This window comes from Miniopterus natalensis, chromosome 15 (assembly GCF_054644295.1).
Source record: "Miniopterus natalensis isolate mMinNat1 chromosome 15, mMinNat1.hap1, whole genome shotgun sequence".
Lineage (NCBI taxonomy): Eukaryota > Metazoa > Chordata > Mammalia > Chiroptera > Miniopteridae > Miniopterus > Miniopterus natalensis.
The window spans coordinates 28,480,340-28,498,638 of NC_142095.1; the positions used below are offsets into that span (position 1 = coordinate 28,480,340).

Below are 18,299 nucleotides of genomic sequence, written 5' to 3' on the forward strand. Positions count from 1 at the left end.
TCTGGAAGCTCCGAAGGGAAAACGCAGCTTGCTGAAGCGGATCAAAAGAGCCCTGCAAAACGCCATTCCAGACAGAAGGGTAAGCAAGGGGGTTAAGAAAGTAAGTTCTTAAACTGACAGGGCACGATCGATTGTTCCTTACATCCTAAGCTTGTTTGTCTCATTTATTCCAAAGGGGGCACCTTTGGTGTCTAGGAATATAAACCCACGAGGCGTCTGCCCCCAGGTCTCGGTGGCAGTGTGGTCTCTTTGCTCTGTTTCCTCCAATGGCCACTTGAGGTGCCCCCTGTGTCCTGACCTCTCCGTGCTCTCTACTCGTTGGTTACTTTCTTCTGGGTCTCTATTTCTGACAAAGGGAATTGAATTGACTCAGTCTGGCCTCTGGGTGGGTCCCTTGGGCTAAGTGTCCATCATCGGTGGCACACGTGGCCACACACACTCAGCAGGTGGCTGTGGATGAGCAGGGCCTGAAAGCTCTGTGTGGTACAGATTGGGATTTGAGTGCTGTCGCTCCCTCGTGCCCGTGTTTAACCAGAGCATGCATATTAGCGTTCAAGGCAGCAATGAAATCTATTATTTAATAAAAGCACACCTGGTCACTAAAGGAGCCGGGCATCCTGTCCTTGAAAATACTATCTGTGTGGACTAAGATGAGAACAAAAACGGGCACCTAGTTTACTTTAGTGACTCTGCTCTAATCTTTGACTCTTTTCATCTTCTGCTTAAGGTTACGCTGGCCCTAAGTTCAGGCTTGATTAGAACATTTCTCTCTAACCTTGAATGAACCCTCATGCTGGACTTAGATGCCTCCCAAGCCGGAGCCCCCGTGGGCTCTGGGTAGATGTGAAAAGCCCAAGCAGCTTTCAGTAGGTCTCAGAGGGGACCTGGCATTTGTTTTTCGCAGTAGTTTTTCAAACGTTGTTAGGCAGAGAGGACAAGGTGTCTGGCATAAGGATAGTGCCTGGGGGACAAAAAGGAGCAAGGCAGGATCTCCGGTGCTGGATTCAGTCTGCTGGTGGAAAGGCATGGCCCGGCTGAGCCCCGGCTGAGCCCCGGCGCTGTGGTTGGGGCATTGTGCACAGCCCCTTTCTGTCCTCTTGCTGTGCGAGTTTTGCGGGGCCCCCAGGCCCTAAACCAGCGCACGTTCAGCAGTGGGTGAAGCTGCTGCTGGCCCTGCTCTGACACTCATCTCCCCCTGGCCCTGGGAGCGCCTGGCACTGACCACAGTGGCTCCCGGGCCAGCAGCAGGTTTAGAGGCTTAGGGAAGGGGCTGCAGGGGAGCCCTGTCTCCAAAGGGGATCTTCCGTGTCTTCTAGGATTCAAGGACAAGCCCCGCTGAGACTGACAGCCTCCACCAGCAGGTCCAGTGGGTGCAGAGGGAAGAGGAGTTTGCTCATTTACCAAGTCCGAGGGAAAAGCTGGTCAGGAAAGCCCCTGGCGGAGAGGAGGTGGAACAGAACAAGGCTTCAGTGTCCCAGACATGGAACCAGGTTTCACGTAAGCTGGAGAGAGGGCTTGCCCAGGGCTGTCACTTGGAAGGGCCTGGGTTTGTTTGCCCATGAGGTGGGTTGCTCTAACGGTGAGATAGTTGGGTCCTCACGGTGACTCAGTCCTGAAGACTTTTTTGGGGGAAACAGAGTCAGGGCTGGGGTGGAGTGGGGTGGGCACCTGGGTACCTCATGGTCGCAGAGGAGAGCCAGCCAGAGCTTGTGGGCAGCGGAACTCTCCTGCTCAGATCTGCTCTTTACTGGGCAGCTTAGCTCTGCACAGCTTTGCTGGCCCTGACTGTGGGTGAACTTCGTGCTCAGAGGGAGCAGCTCCCCGGGTGCCTGGCTCTGTGACCCAGGCCTGTCGGTGCTGGTGGAGGCCCAGGCCTGGGAGCTGGGCTGCAGGCAGAGGCGAACAGCAGGCAATGGACACTCTGCCCTGACTAGTGGGAGGGAGAGAGGCTGGGCCAGTTCTGCCTGAGGACGAATCCTGAGCTCAGCCCTGTTTCCCGCCTGGGGTGACCGCTGCTTCTTTGTCCCTGGGGCTCACAACAAGGGAAGGCTGGGTGGTTCTTGTGGAAGATTCAAGGAGGTGGGCAAGGACCGTCCAGTCTCTGTCCTCAAGGAACTTCAGGAGCAAGGGAACTTGTCTTCCTAATTTCAGGAGCCTCCCCAGTGCTAACAGCCAGCCGTAAGCTCACAGACTTTTACTCGGACAAATATAAAATGAATATTTTATGTGTAAAAGTGGTGACATTTTATGTAAAAATGTCAAAAAGATAACACAACAGTTGGTAGGCGAAGATGGTAAAATTGTATCAAAATAGGGGAAACTCTGTCTTGTGCAGTTTAAACTTTTGGCCTTAAGGTTTCTAAGGAAAGGGCAGTTCTTAGTCTTGCACAGAAATCTCAGAAGAAGGGTATTAGTCCTGGTTGCTAAGCCGCCTTTCACACTTCAGTTTAAATTCCCAGCCCTGTGCCTCTAATGCTCACTCATTCACTCATTCATTTAGTGCTGTTTACTGAGGTTGATGTGTGCCAGGACCTGCCACCTTAGCTGGGAAACCAGAGGGAACTAGTGATGTGATGGAGCCAAGCACAGGGTGGTGGGAGCTCTGAGAGAGAGGGGACAGGCAGTTAGGGAAGGTGATGGAAGCCCCTCCTAGTCCCCGCTTCCAAGAGAAGGGAAAGGCGTCCTGCTCTTCCAGATGCCACCCTCCCCTGCAGCCCTGGCCCTGTAGTCCTGAAGCAAGAGTGAGAGTCCACCCCCCAACCCCACCTCTCTTCCCTTCCCTGGTCCTGAGGTCCTGCCTTCTCCAGCGCAGGTCACTGTGAGGTGACACTGTTTTCAGCGGTGACCCCAGGCAGGGAACAGGTCTGAGCTCAGATTTTGTCCGCCGGCAGAACTGTCTGCAGGCAGAGCTGGCCCAGTCTCTCGCCTCACAGTTTCCCATATTTTGTAGACCTTCTTTCCAGCACTTGCCCACAAGCTCTCTCTCTAGGGACCACGCGGAGCTGTATAAATGCTCACCTCCTGTCTCTGCTCACATTGTGCTGCTTTTGTTGGGGGGCAAAGCCATGGGAGGTAGAAAGGCAGTGGCAAGAGGCCTAGATTTAGGGCAACCAACATCCTGGGTTTGTATCTGCCACTTACTTCTGTGTAATCGTGGGCCAGTGGCAGACCCGCTGGGCTCCTCTTTAGACCTGCTGCCTCCTGTGCGTCTCCTGGAATGATGACATGGCCCTGGAATACCAGCCCCTCTCCTGGTCTCTGATAAAACTGTGGGTCCCAGCCCTGAATCTGGCCGGCCGTGGAACACGTTACTAAATTGGCTGTGGTATCTTACAACAGAGTGACTGGTCCATTTCCGGTGTCTCAGGGCCCCTTTCCACATCCTCTCTGGCGTGAGAACCCTGATGGGCATTCACTGAACCTCATTCTTGTCTTTGTTTCTAGTCAAAAGCCAACAGAGCCTTCTGGTCACAAAGGAGGTTCAGTCAAAGACCTCGACCCAACAGGAGGAATTGCCATCCAAGCTGGCCGGTCCACCGCTGCTTATTCCACATAGCTATGGCAGCCATGGCCCTGGCTTTACCCAGGTGCCCACCCGTATGGCAACACCTAGAGCAGATGGAAATTTCAGGACCCCTGTTTATCCAGTTCCTAAGTTAAGGTGAGCCGCCGACTCTGCACTGTCACTGGGTTTGTGGTTCGGCTCCAGGCCTCAGGCAGCTCTGTTCTGGGCTCCCCACAGGCTTCTCCAGACAGGAGAGGGGCAGAGACAAGTGAGGGGCTGAGACAGGGGAGGGGGAGGCTTCAAGAAAGGTCCAACTGGAGCTCCCAAAAGAGACTGAGGTCCTTTGCTCCCTGCAAAACCAAGCTCCACTCTCCTGACTCATCTCTTCCCCAAACCCCGGTTGCCACTCTGGAAGGACTGGGTCCTCATGTCCAAAGGGAGAAGCTGGCGTGGCCACTACGCTCTAGGGAGACTTCTGGCTGCCTCCTGGGCCCAAGGGAGGGAGGGGGCAGGCTCTGGGAAAACCTGACATGCTTATAAGTAATGACGTCTGCCTTTTAAAGTGTCCCTTTCCATCCTTTATGTTTCCTCCTCCATGTCACTGTGGCCCCATTCAGTTCTGAACAGGACTGGAAGAGAATTTCTGGGAGGAGTGTATTTCTCGATCCTTCAGGAGCCCCTACCTCGGTAGGACCCCAGTCAGAGGACAACTGGAATATATCAAACAATGATCCTTTGGAGGGGAGCTCCCAGGCCCCTGACCATGGCACACATAGCCGACCATATACTGGTGAGTGGTCGGGACAAGTGGGGCAGCGCTTCTCCAGCCCAGATTCCTCGAGGTCCTACAAGTGCCCTTCAAGTTCCTTTGGATCTTCTGATTGGACAGCTCATTACTGTGCCTTGGGGAGAATGGCCCTACTTGCCCATTCCTGGAATGGCAGAGATATGGGGAGCAAGATAGAATTTGTAGCCCTTGTTTTGTCATTGAATTATTGGATTCTTGGAGGTTGCGGGGAGCCCACTCCTACCTCTCCTCTTCCAGGTACTGAACTGACAGTGACTAAACAAGGTGACCAGGTACACCGAGATCAAAGCCTTGCTCTGTTACTGGTGACAGGGCCCAGTGATGCCTAAGGCATCAGCTTCCTGTTAGAGCTGGATTGGCTCCTGAAGCCAATGGGGATGCCTGCAGCCTCCCAAATCCAGATCTTGACCATATTTGTTATGGGGCTGAGTCTGCAAAAAGGACCCTGAGCTGGTGGCTTAAACAGGCAGCTGTGGGGACAGTCCAGCTGCTTTCCAAACCCAGTCACTGGTGGGGGGAGAGGGTCTGAGAGAAAAAGGAAGTCAGCATTCCTGACCCTCTCCCAGCTGAAACATGGCCCAGGGGGTGTTGCAGTGACTCTGCTTGGCTAGTTCTGGGGGTAGGAGAGGGTAGGAAAGTGTAGGGAGACACTGAGAGGGTGTTCCTGTTAAGCTTGGCTAACCCTGGGGGTAGAGCAGCGATTCCCTCCCCCAGCCCATGAGGTAAGGCATCTGCATAACTGCACCCACCCTTACAGATGTGGAAGCTAAGCCTCTGAGACCTTCAGTTACTCGTTCAAGATCACAGAACCGTGTCATGGAGAATTGATTCTGGGTTATGTCTTTGAAGCTAATGTGCTGGAGTTATTGTTTGTTTTGTTATTTGTAGAATACTTTTTGCCCAGAAAGAACTGCCTTTAGCCATTGCCCAGCAGGAAGTGTATCCGCATGGCCTCTTACGCTGCTTGAGTTCATTAGCGTCAGACCAAGGGCTTGTGGTCACCGCGTTAACTATCACCTCAGTTTCCACTAGGTTCAGCGACAATGAACATTTTGACAAATATAGTTTCCTGTAACACACAGTCTACCAAAGATAAGTTTTTGTAACAAAAGAATAGGGGAAGGTGTGGTTTCCCTGCCAACCTTGAGACAGAGGATGACAGCCTCTGAAAGTTCTTCGCCCTCTTGAGCAAAGAGACTTAGACAGAAATTCAGCTTGTTGGTTTAAAGGGCATCACAGAAATGAAGCTAAGCGTTAAGATTAACTGGAATGAATGCATCCATGAAACTTGTCACTTTCTATCTAACAGGTTACAATGACAAATTGAGCATTTTCTTCTCAAGACAACTAAATCCAATTCTTTTAAGATTTTCTAAAAACTATTAGTGAAAAAGCCATCAGCTTCTGGCTTCAGTGCATTTTCTAGCCCAGGCTTACGTAAAGAATATGGAACACAGAGTTGTGTCTTTCCAAAGCCAGCCTGTGGCTGCCCTGGCATGTGAGCCTAGGCCTGTGCCGTCTGCAAGCCCATGCTGTTCGTGGATCCCGCACAAGTTCATCCAGTCCACAGCTTATTTCAGGCCTGCTGCTCCATCAGAATCCACCAGACTGAGTCTTTAGAGAAGTGCTGATGGTCTCAGGAGTCCTCAGGTCCAGTTCAGGCTCTGTCACTTGTTACTTACCAACTTGTTCTTGTGTGAAGGGTTTCTGTTCCTCTGTTGTAAAATGAGGTATCTGGAGAAGATGATGACTGAGGGGTGAGGAACAGTGCCTGGGACACTGAAGGCTCTGAAATATTCCCTGAAGGATTGAATCAGGGAGCCAAGGGCTTTTGTAGATCCAAGAGTCTATCCTGCCCTCAGACATTTGACTCCTAGGAAGCCGAGCTTAGCTCCCTCCTTCTTGCTGATTCCTGAGGCCTGGACATGCACCTCATTTCTCATGTCAACGGGAGGCCATAGATAACGCACGTCACTGCTCAGCTCCCTTCCTGCATGGAGTGTGCAGAGAGCACGTCTGGCCTGCAGCCCTCCTGTGCTGAGTCCCATCTAGATCCCTCCCTGTCTCAGTGACGTGGTGAGGGAGGGGGTGCCTGCACGTCTGTCTTGCAGTTCATGTCCCAGCTGAGCGAGGCCAAAGGAAGGGGCTCCCTGAGCCACCCGCCCAGCTGTGCTGTGAGGTGCGGCTACATTGTCGGGATGCCCAAGGCCTCTCCCTGAGACACACGTCACTGGGGCTTCTCCCTCTCCTCGCCCTGGTCTTTTCGGTCGCCCTTCCTCTGCCTTTGACCCTCTCTGGAATCCCTCTCTCCACACTGTAGCCTGGACCTCACAGAAGGCTGCGGCCTTCACTCCCTGGGCTTTTCCCTCTGGTTGCCTTGCAGTGAGGCGAGTGCTGGTGATGAGCCGGCAGGAGTTGGAGCAGGCGAAGAAGGTTGCAGAAGGGGCCAGTGTGCCCCTGCCCGGCGCCGCGCCACCGCAGGCTGCCACGACGGAAGGGAAGCCTCAGGTAGGGTGCGGGACTCTGGCAGGTTGCCCTGCAGTTCCCTAAAGGACCAGCTCCAAGTCTGGGCACCTGGGGTGGGCCTGCGGGAGGGTCCAGCGAGTGTCAGCCTTGGCCCCAGCGGGACGTTGGAACTGACCTCACTGTGCAGACAGGGCCACTTTCAAGTGCTTCCTGTGTCCATGTTAACAATAGAAGACCTTTTGGTTTATGACACAAGCAGCTCCTCGGTAGGTTGTTTCTCCCCTTTCCTGCCTCTGATGGAGCCTGGCCCAGGCTCGCTGCCTGCCTTCCTCGGTCGCTGGTCTCTCCTCCCTCTGGCTCAGCCCACAGGGGAGCCCCCCCTTCACTCTTGAGGACCCCACACAGGCCCCGTGCCAGTGGCTTCTTCCCACGGGGCGGGTATTGCAGTGGCATCAGACACATCACAGTGGGCGACAGCATACAGTGGGAGTATTTAGACACTTTGTTCTAAATATTCAAGGCCATTCCTCTCACGGAGAATGTCCTGATGGCCTTGTGTCTCTCAGGCTTGAGCCACCGTAATGTTTAGAGCTCAGATGCTCATCTTCCTCCACCATCACCAGAGCCTCCTCACTGCCCTCCGCCCCCCAGGCATGAAGAGCTCCCACATCCTGTCACTTTCTCAGGCAGAGACATTGAGAGCGCTTGTTAAATCACACACATTTCTTTTTTTCTGAATCAGAAAAGGTGTTTCGTGGGATGACCAATACTGTTGCCCTGAAATTGAGAAGTCATGGGCAATGTCCGTTTGGTTCTCGATATATCAATAGAATACACTCCCACCCCCTCCCCTGGCTTTTACTATATAATCTGTTAGGTTTATTGTGCAGCTCATGTGTGTTCGTAATGAGCCCAAGTGATTAAAAAGATATTTCTTCCTTTCCCCACATTGTGAAAGAGCACCAACAACCCAAAGCAGGTTGAGGCGCTGCTCAGAGCATGCTTGCTGCCCTGGGCCCTGGGTGGTTTCTGACTGGTTAGCCTTATATTCCAGGAGAAAGCACATAGCATTCTTCTATCCAAGGAGATGGCCTGGGCCTCCGTTCAGCGGAAACCCTGAGAGTCTAGAGGGGGGACTGTGGTCTGGGAGTAGCTCTGGCATTTGCCACAGCCCAGACCCTTTCCAGGCTGAAGGATTCCTAGCGCTCTGGAGCTCTCCTCCCACTCCCCCAGTCCTAGTGTTTACCAGGCTCTAGAGAAGCATCTGAGAGGAGGTGGGTGGACAGTTTCATTCCTGGCACATTCACCTCAGGGATTCAGAAAAGTCAAGGCTCTGGCTTCCACCTCCGTCAATGTGAAGCATTATAAAATGTGGACAAAGTTTAAATGACAGCAACAGCAACCTGATCTGCCATAGTTATTTCCAAGGAGCTTACCTTGATTTGGGCAGTGGAATTTCAAGTGTTTTTGAAGTCTCTCTGATACCACGTCTCTGAAGCAGGTTCTCAAAGACGGGGAAACTTGAGGAAGCAGGAGGAGCAGTGTCTCCCTACTTTCTTCCATAACTGCATTTTGTCCCCATGTCCATCCTGCATTTTCTTCTCCCCTTTACCTCTCTGCAGCTTTCTGATGATGTGAGTCATTTTAAGGAAAATGTTCTGCAAAATGCCCCTCAGAACCCGGGCCAGAAAGAGGTATGGAAAATGCCTGAGAAGCAAGCAGTCAGCACTTTCACCCGTCGCCGACACAAGATCTGTCACTGGTGATCCTGCCACAGAGGCCAGCTGAGCAGAGGATCTGTCTTGTCGCCGGGCTTGGGACAGCTCAGGCCCCACCCCAACAGAAGAGACTGCTGGGAAGATATGTCATTTTGGACAAAGGAAAAAGGGGGTGGGTTGGGGCAGGGGACTGGGAAAAGCAATTTATTTTTTTATTTTTAATAGTGTGTGTGTGTGTGTGTGTGTGTGTGTGTGTGTGTGTGTGTGTGTGTATGCTAGCGGTGGCTTAATAAACCCTTTCTTTTAAAATGACTTTCAGCCTTGGAAATTAATTTTTTGTTTGTTTAACATCTCACAAAAGTGTTTCTCATTTGCAAAACCTAATCCAGACTTCAGCTGACAAGGGGTGTCTAGGAAATGTTGTTCACTGCAGCTTCTAGGCCCAGAAATACATAGTGGGCAGAGAACTATATATATGATATATATTTATATTTATAATTTCAGTGTGTTTCCTAAAAAAGGAATTCCCTTATTTAACCAGAATAAAATTCAGAATAAAATTATCAAAATCAGAAAATTAATGCTGATACAATACTATCTAACTTACAGAACTTATTCAGATTTTGCCAGTTGGCCTAATAATGTCCTAGACAGCACCACATTGCATTCAGTTATCCTAAATCTTCAGTCCCCTTTAATTTTTAATATTTCTCAGTCTGTCCTCATATTTCATGACCATCATATTTATAAAAAAAGAGGCCAGTTATTTTTCACAATCTTTCTCAATTTTAATTCCCCTGCTGTTTTTCAAGGTTAGATTCAGGTTATGTGTTTTTGGTAGAAATACCATAAAGGTAATATATGTCATATCAGAATGCACAGGATGTGTTTTCTATCCATTACAAAAGGAAAAAATTCAAATTGACTTATCTATTGAAACTTTGCTGTAAAATCTACATGGAAACTACAAGGAGATACCCCTGCACACCTAACAAAATGGCTGAAATTGAACAGATAATACCAAGTGCTGTTGAGCATATGGAATAATTGCAAAGCTCTTATGTAACTTAGGAGAGTGTAAACTAGCACTTTGAAAACTGACACTATCTATTAAAGCTAAACATATTCCTACTCTATTACCCAGATTCCATCCCTGGGCATAAACCAAGGGAAATAAGAGCCATACCCTCCAAAAGATTTTACAAGAATGTGCATGGTGGATTTATTCATAAGAGCCCCAAATTAGAAATAATCCAAATGTCCTTCAATGGGAAAATAGATAAACTGTGGTATGTTCACACAATGGAATACTACGCAGCAATGAGAAACAGCATACTGTAGCTATAGCTATCTACAGTATAGATTCATGGATGACTCTCACAGACATTATGTTAAGAGAAAAAAGGAAGACACAAAAGAGTGCATAATATATACAGTCAGGCCCCACACAACGACACTTGGTCAATGGGAGACCACATATATGAATGTGGTCCCATAAGATTATAAAGCAGCTAAAAAATTCCTCTCTAATAATGTCAGAGCTGTTACAATGTCATTACGAAACACATTACTTTTGTGTTTGTGGTGGTGCTTGTATAAACAAACCTATTGCATTTCCAGTCATATAAAACTATAGCAAATAAAATTATGTACAGCCCTGGCCGGTGTGGCTCAGTTGGTTGAGCAACATCGCATGCACCAAAAGGTTGCTGGTTCAATTCCTAGTGAGGACACATGCCCAGGTTGCTGGCTCGATCCCCAGTAGGGGGCATGCATGAGGCAGCGATGGATGTTTCTCTCTCTCATCCATGTGTCTCTCTTAACTCCCTCTTCTCTCTTTAAAAATCAATAAACTATTCTACAGAAAAAGTATATATGTGCTGCCATATATAAAAGTACAGCACATATATAAAAGTATAGCACATAAAATTATGTACAGTACATAGTATTTGATAATGATAATGATAATAAATGACTACTTTCTAGTTTATGTATTTACCATACTAGACTTTTTATCATTGTTTTAGAGTGTACTCCTTCTGCTTGTATAAGATAAAAAGTTTGCTATAAAACAGTGTGCAGTGTTACACCAGGAGCAGCCTCACACAACTTTACCAAGTCTCTTGATTGCATCAGTTTACCTTGTGCTTGATTTAACCTCATGTTTTTTGTAGTAACGTGCTGTACAGGTTTGTAGCCTGTGAGCAATAGACTATGCCATATAGCCTGGTGGGCAAACAGTAGGCCATGCCATCCAAGTTTGTGAAAGAACACTGTATGATGTTTACCCAAAGACGAAATTGCATAACAACACATTAGAAGTATCTCTGTGAAGAAGTGCGTGACTATATTGACATTTAGATGAAGTTTAAAAATAAGCGAAGCAGATCTATGAGGTTAGAATAGTGCTTTCCTTTTGGGGTAAGGGTCTTGGGGGGAAGCACAAGGGAATCTTTGGGAATACTGGAAATATTTTATATTTTGAGATGGGTGGTGGTTGTATGTGTGATTACATATGCAAAAATGCATCAAAATGTGCACTTAAGATTGGATTTGTTCATGTTACTTTAAGTTAACCCTCAATTAAAATTTTTTATGTGGAGGGAAAAAGATCCAGAAAAAGACAATCCTATAGATTAAAATTTTAATGGAAAAAGTTAAATTTAACAATGCCATAAAAAGCATGGATTCTGATATATTTTAAAATTTAATACAAAAGGAAAATAACATATTAAAAAATAATTGGAATTATTAGATTTCCATCTTTTTTTTTTAACCCTCTTGATCAATTTAAATATCATGAAAACTATATCTTCCTTGTAAATTTGAATTAAATTGGCCATAAATGCCTTTGGGTACAATGTCTTTTAATGGACTTAGGTCTTGACAACTTTTCCAGTGTCTTCTTATTGCCATTGTTCTGCATATACCTGCTTCATTTTAAATTAATTTTGGTGTCTGTTTCTAGAATATTGTTTATCTAGTTTTAAAAAATGAGCAGAGATGGCCCAGCCTGCATGGCTCAGTGGTTGAGCATTGACCTATGATCCAGGAGATTGAAGTTCCTCTCCAGGTCAGGGCATATGCCCGAGCTGTGGGCTCCATCCCCAGTACGGGGCTTGCAGAAGGCAGCCAATCGATGATCCTCATCGATATCGATGTCTCTCTCTCTCTCTCCCTCTCCCTTCCTCTCTCTGACATCAATAGAGACATTTTTTTTTAATGAGCAGAGATGGAGTCACTATCCTCCATGTTGTCTTGATTAGATTACTTCTCTCCAAGTACCCTACGATTTCACTCATATGTGCAATCTAAGGAACGAAATCACTAACAATGAAAAGAGTGACTGACTCTAGATAGAGGGCAGGCTGAGAGCTGTGGAGGTCTGCGGAGGCTGGGTTGTGGGTGGAGGGATTGAGAATAAAGAAAAAGAAAAACTCATGGACACAGAAAACAGGGTGGTGACGGAGGCGGGAGGGGAGAGGGAGGTGGAGAAGGTCATACGGGAATGAACGGTGATGGACCAGACTTGACTTCAGGGGGTGAGCACACAATACTGTGTACAGATGATGTGGTATAAAATTGTGGCCCAGGAACTTATACAATTTTGTTACCCAGTGTTACCCCAATAAATTCAATAAAAATAAAAACAAGCAGAGAAGGATGAACTGTCCTCTGTGTGGTCCCGATTAGGTTACTTCTCTTGACTGGGTTTTGTCAGAGGTGTTCTGCTTGTTGGCTGTGTCCCTCTGGGCCGCTCAGTGGGCGCCTGGTGGCCCCTCCTGGACGCTCTGCCCACTCGGCGCTTTCCTGAGTCCTGTCCAGTTGCGCCAACGACCCTCTGCCCAGAGAGTGAAGAGTCCCTGGCCCCTTAAACACACACACACACACACACACACACACACACACACACACAGCTACCCTGGTAATTTCAGAAACTCTTGAGGGGGATAATTTTTAAATACTCAGTGAGTTTTTACGTTTATTTTTAAAGTACCTTTAATTTTTGTTTCTTTAAACATCTTTTTTGGTGAATTTCTAATTGACTTTCAGGCATTTATCTTCACCGTGAGAGCTTCCTCCTGGGGTATTACCAATCGCACCTGCTCACTTCCGTAGTTTGGTTTAACTTTATCAAACTGAAGCTCTATTTCTGAGGACTTCTTTTTTGACTCTGGTGGTTGTGACTTTTCTTATCCGTCCCCTGCTGAGACTTGGAGACCCGCGTCCCCCTGAAAGCTCTTTGGGATCCTGGGGGAGGGAACGTCTCTCGCGAGATTTGAGACCGGAAGTGAGTTAGACTGCAGGCCTCTCAAGAGGCGGCGGCTCCGTTTACGATGGCGGGAGCTGAGCCCTCAGCCCAGCCTCTGCTCATGGAGCTGGGATCCTCTGCTCGAGGGGGTTGCGGGCAGCGCTCCCCGCCTCGGGCCCTCAGGATGCGGGAGCTGTGGCCAGCTGCTGCCACAGGGAGCTGGACAAGATCTAGGAGACGCTGGCGCTGGCGGAGCAGCGGGTCGGGGCCCACAGACCTTGTGCTGAGCTGCGGCGACCTGCACCTCATGGCCGTGCCCCCCAAGCACCGCCACATGCAGACCTTCCACAGTAGGTGGCTCTTTTGTGTGCGAACATCCCATAATGCAGATTTAGAGTATTTCCATTACCCGAAAAGATCTTTTGTGCCCGTTTGCCGACAGGAGCATTGGTGCACTGCTGACGATCTGCTTGGTCACCAGCCCAGAACTGGCACGATGGGCACGTGGGTGGAATGGCTGTGGTGGCAAGACAGAGGCCACATGGCCCAACAGCATAGACGCCCACTTCCCAAGGCTGCTCTAGCTCCTCTGCCCCCGAATGTCCCCTTTGGCAGGAACAGAGCTCAACGCTGAGCCCTTGATATGGTGCTAGTTCTTGAGGACAGCAGCTGCTACTTGCCGCTCAGTTGGTTGACTAGTGACGCCCCTGCCACTGCTGCAGCCCCACAGGAATGAATCTTCTGGGTATGCATCTGCCTCTCCCCTCTGCCAAGCCCCAGACGATGCTCGGCCCCCAGACGTGGAATTTCATACAGCCCAACATTTGACTGCCAGGGGGAGTCCCTTAGACGTGCAGCAGAGTGTAACATATTCGGACCAGGGGATTCTATGCTGGCATGAATTCACTGATGATCAGTAAGAAAGAAAATGGTTTTCAGGACTTACTGTTGATACTGTCACTCGTCAATGTCCTTCTGTTAGTCTCACCTGGTTCCCAGGTGCTAGGCTGTGGATTATCCCTCACTCCGCAGTGAACTGCCCCTGCTCCTTCATATGAACCCACGTCTCCACTGTATGTTCCAGCTTCAGAACAGTGGGGAAAGGAATTGGCTCTTTTTTTTCTTTTTTTTTGTTTTTCAGATTCTTTTTAGAATTTTAAAAACATTTATTGATTTTGGAGTTAGAGAAAAAGGAGAGAGAAGCATGGATTTTTTTTTGATTCACTTATTTATGCATCGATTGGTTGATTCTTGTATGTGCCCTGACCCGGATCAAACCCACAGCCTTGGTGTATCGGGAGGACACTCTAGCCATCTGAGCTACCCCGCCAGGGCAGGAACTGGTGATGTTGATAAGCCATCATTCTGTGTATTGGTTTTGCCCTGTTAATAGCTGAATGCTTTAAAAACTTTATCAGTCCCACTTACTTGACAAATACGTTAAAAACCGGAACTGTGGTTCTAAGGGCTCCAAAGTAAGTAGGACAAGTATTGTTGGCTTGAGTATTTCCTTCTTTCAATAAATCAAAGAAGCTACAGAATTAAGAGATGCCCTTTTCACGTGTAATTCAGTTCAACAAACATTTACTGTTAAAAATTCCTTTAACTTTTCCTTCTTAATACAGTGAGTACTTTATATCAGGGGGAGAGTAGGCCCAAACATTGGAGTTTTCCCAGTTGATTTTATCAGAGGTTATCCCTAGGGTTGGAGAGTTGGGGAAATCTCTGCTCTGGTTGGGGTTTTCCCCCCTGCACTGTCTTTTCTTCAGACTAGCTCCGAACATCCAAAGAACAATATTGTAAAATAAAAAGAAGAGTGGAATAATATTGAATGGGAAAAAGAGGAGTACAGTGGATTCAGAGGTCTTTCCCCATCCTGGTCATGAGCTTTGTTTACTTGTGGCTATATCCCTGCACAGGTCCTTAGGTCTCATCAGGCAGTAGCACCTGGCCAGGCCCCAAGGTCACTGCATTGACCAAGTCTGCCTTATATTATAATGGAGGAAGCAGGAGCTCTCTCACAGGAGGCAGAAACTTTTAGGAAAGTAGAAAACATCGGGATGCACGGGTGGCTTTCACCAGCATATTCAGACCCACCCATTGCTTGAATACAAATAACTCTGCACTTCTCAACTCAGAATCTATTCCTAGGCGTTGCTTGGCTGGTGGGAGAAAGCCTGCCATTGTGGTGAAGACATTTGGAGGAATTTTGAACAGAGTTAAGGTCATGGGGGATCAAAGAGCAGGGACATTCTTTTGGGCAGGTAATACATAGGAGCGGCGCACCAATGGCACCCATGGTAAAGGGACTAATACAACCTATGGCCCCAAGTTTCCAAAGCCCATCCTGGGAGCCCCTGGGGATCTGTGGAGTCAGCATAGGAGCTGCTGCTGTGGCACCTGCTCCCACACACACAGAAAGTCAGTGTGATACGGGCCAGATGAGGCAGAATGGGGAGCAGACGGAAGGGAAAGCAGTTCTGTTCACAACAGAGGGAAGGCTGAACGGATGGATCTGGGAGCCTGGGGAGTTCCTGGCAGAGTGGCTCAGGTGACAGGAAGCCTCTTCAGAAAGACTCAGGAAGGACATCAGGCTGTGATCCCAAAAAGGCCCTGGGTATCAGTGCCTGAGAGCTGGCCTCTGTGCACATCTCAGCTCCAACACAGGGCTGAGGGTTTCTTCTTAAGGGTTCCAAGGGAAATATACTTCGCTTATCTGAAAAAACAAAAACACACACGCCAAGAACTTCATGTTTGTCATCAGGGAGTCAAATACCATCTACAGTAATTATGTTCTATTATCTCCTGTTTTCCTTGGTGAAAAGTGAGAGTAGCTTCTTGGGTTTACAGAGCCCCTCACCCTCACTTTGAGCCTGAGGTCACCTATTTCCCACACTGTACAAAAGGGCTGAGGCTCTGAGCAGTTTTGGGACTTGCCCTGGTGCCCAGAGCCTGTGGCAAGCGGAGGCATGACTCCAAACTAGTGCTCTTTCCATCATTCCCTCTAGTAGGTTCTTGGTCAGAAAGGTCCTACTTTTTGTGTTTGGGGTCTCACTGCATCACTAATGCTCACTTTCACCCCTGTGACAAAGGCCCCCAACTACTTCACTGATCTCTGCCTTGACCACTTGTTCAATGGTTTTGGGCCATGGTGTAGATGGTTGGAAGGCATCGGCTACATGACCCACCAGAAATGCAGGCACTAGGCATGTATCACTGCGCAAATGGAGCCCCCTAGTCATCCCAAATCAGGGTGCAGGAGCTCTGCTCTGTCCTCCCTTCCCCTCTGCCCCCAACCCCCACTCTGGAAGGAAAAAACAACCCATCCACTTGATGTCAAGGACCTATGGTAAGATGCCAAGTGCCCTGAGCCCTGAATTGAGGGGTCCAGAGAACTAACTCAGGTCCAAGAGGAAAGACCCAAAGAGCTGTCACTGGGGAACCTCTGGCACGTAGGAAACAAGAAGCCATCGATGAGTGGGACATCTTAATTCCTTTAATGTAGAATTAGTTATTGAATGAAGGCATACATGCATTTTAAGGTTCTTTTGCAAATTTCTCAAATAGCCCAAATATTGATTTTTTCCTATATTTTCGACTCTATCTTTTTTTTTTTGTCAGTTTTTAGTACTTCTAGGACTTTAAAAAAATTTCTTTCAAGTTTGCGATGCCGTCCAACTTCCTGAAAATGACTCATAGAGTTTACTTCGGAATCCCGTCTGGTTCCTACTTTATCTTTCCACTTCCTTCATTTAAAGAAGAAAATTTAAAGCCACTGAAGTCTTCCCATGGAAATTGATTGTTGTAAACTTTTTACTGAAAGGCAACACTTGGGTGAAGGAGGCAATGTTGGTAAATTGGCAAAATTGGTCCCTTGGCAAATAGGTATTTGGGAAGCAGGCTTGCTGGCCCTCCCCGCAGCCTGGGCCAGGCCTCCTTCTGTGACTCCCCTCCCTCCCCCGCGCTGCTCAGGCTGATTTGCACCTGCTCCTGCAGATCAGCACCAGTGCAGAGAGAAGCTGGCTCCATGTCAGCTCAGAGGCGTCCCGCCTGGCCATCACCTGGAAATACGGGGGCGTCTACATGGACACCGATGTCATCTCCATCAGGCCCATCCCTGAGGAGAACTTTTGGGCGGCACAGGCTCCGCAGTCCTCTAGTAACGGGGTGTTTGGATTCCTCCCCCGCCACTCCTTCCTATGGCAGTGCATGGAAAACTTTGTTCAACACTACAATTCACACATTAGGGCCACCAGGGTCCCGTTTGATGACAAGGGTGTTGAGAGTGTGGTGCAAACTTGAAGACTTCCAGGAGGTGAGCGACCGCAGGTGTTTGAACTTGTCCTTCCTCCACCCCCAAAGGTTTTACCGCATCCCCTATCCAGAGTGGAGGCGCGACTATGAGGTGGGGAACAGGGAGCCAAGCTTCACACTCCTATGCCCTGCATCTGTGGAACTACCTGAACCAGGGAGGTAGGGGCGTGGTGAGAGGCCGCAACACTCTGGTGCAAAATCTCTGTCATCAGCACTGTCCCAGGACTTACGGGGACATGATTCAAGGCCCAGAGGGGTTGGTGACTGGGGAGTCGGGTCCAGGGATCAAATAGAGCCAATGCTGGTTTGTTGCTGCTACATCCTGGCACTAAACACTTCCTGCAGTGCCTCGCTTTCCCCTGATCTCCACTGTCTGCAGGGGTGTGGGGGCTTCGTCACATGTCGGTAAGAGTAGCTTCCTCTGTCTGTAGTAGAGAAGTCCCAGACACCTTTGTCCTGTTCCTGTGTCTGGGACTGACCATGGTGACACAAATCTTGTGTGTGCTGTGGCAGAGGTGGCACAAGAGAGGGTGACAGCTTCCCAGGGTTAAGTGATCTAGTCCCCTATCCACTCTTGGTATCCTCAGGCCCTGGGTCAGAGCCTGACACACAGTAGGCGCTCAAGACCTCTAGGCTGTGTAGGATGTTGAGCTCTGCTCTAGTGAGAGAAGGTGTGGGTGTGTCATGAATGGCAGGTCTTGGTCGGCTGAGGATGGGGTCTTTAGCTTTTAACCTTACTATGGAGGTCAACTGGGGTGCATGTCAAGTCCACTTTCTCACAACAGTCGTGCATAAGCGGGTACCCTGCTTATACATGGGGAAATGAAAATCTATGGAAATGGCGAGCACAAACAGGTACCCTCAGAGCTACTTCTGCACTTCAGGGATACACTGGAACGAGAGCTTCAAAACAAATGCTCCAAGACCCCCCAGGTTTCCCACTGGACTTAACTCGGAGGACACCCTCTGACAGCCTAGGGATGCTTTAGGCAGAGTTGATTTTTGCCACTTCACAAGGAGGTGAAGTGGCTTCCCCAGGGTTTCACAGCTTGTGAATGCAGAATGTAAATGAACCTTTGACTCCAAAGCCTAGGCTCTTCCCTCCTCGCAGTGGGCAGGGGAACTCCTGCAAAGAAGAGCGTGCTGACCAGGAGAGGAGGGACACGGCTCCCGTCGGAGCAGATGCTCACAGACATTCCTTCTTGGGCCTGGTCCCTGCCACAACCATCTTTTTTT

The 18,299-nt window shown here is 48.9% G+C and overlaps 1 pseudogene; it reads left to right on the forward strand.

Annotated features, from left to right (window-relative positions):
• LOC148091429 (alpha-1,4-N-acetylglucosaminyltransferase-like) overlaps window positions 1–17,356 on the forward strand; it is a 113,919-nt pseudogene extending 96,563 nt beyond the window's left edge.
• Window positions 17,357–18,299: the final 943 nt, after the last annotated feature.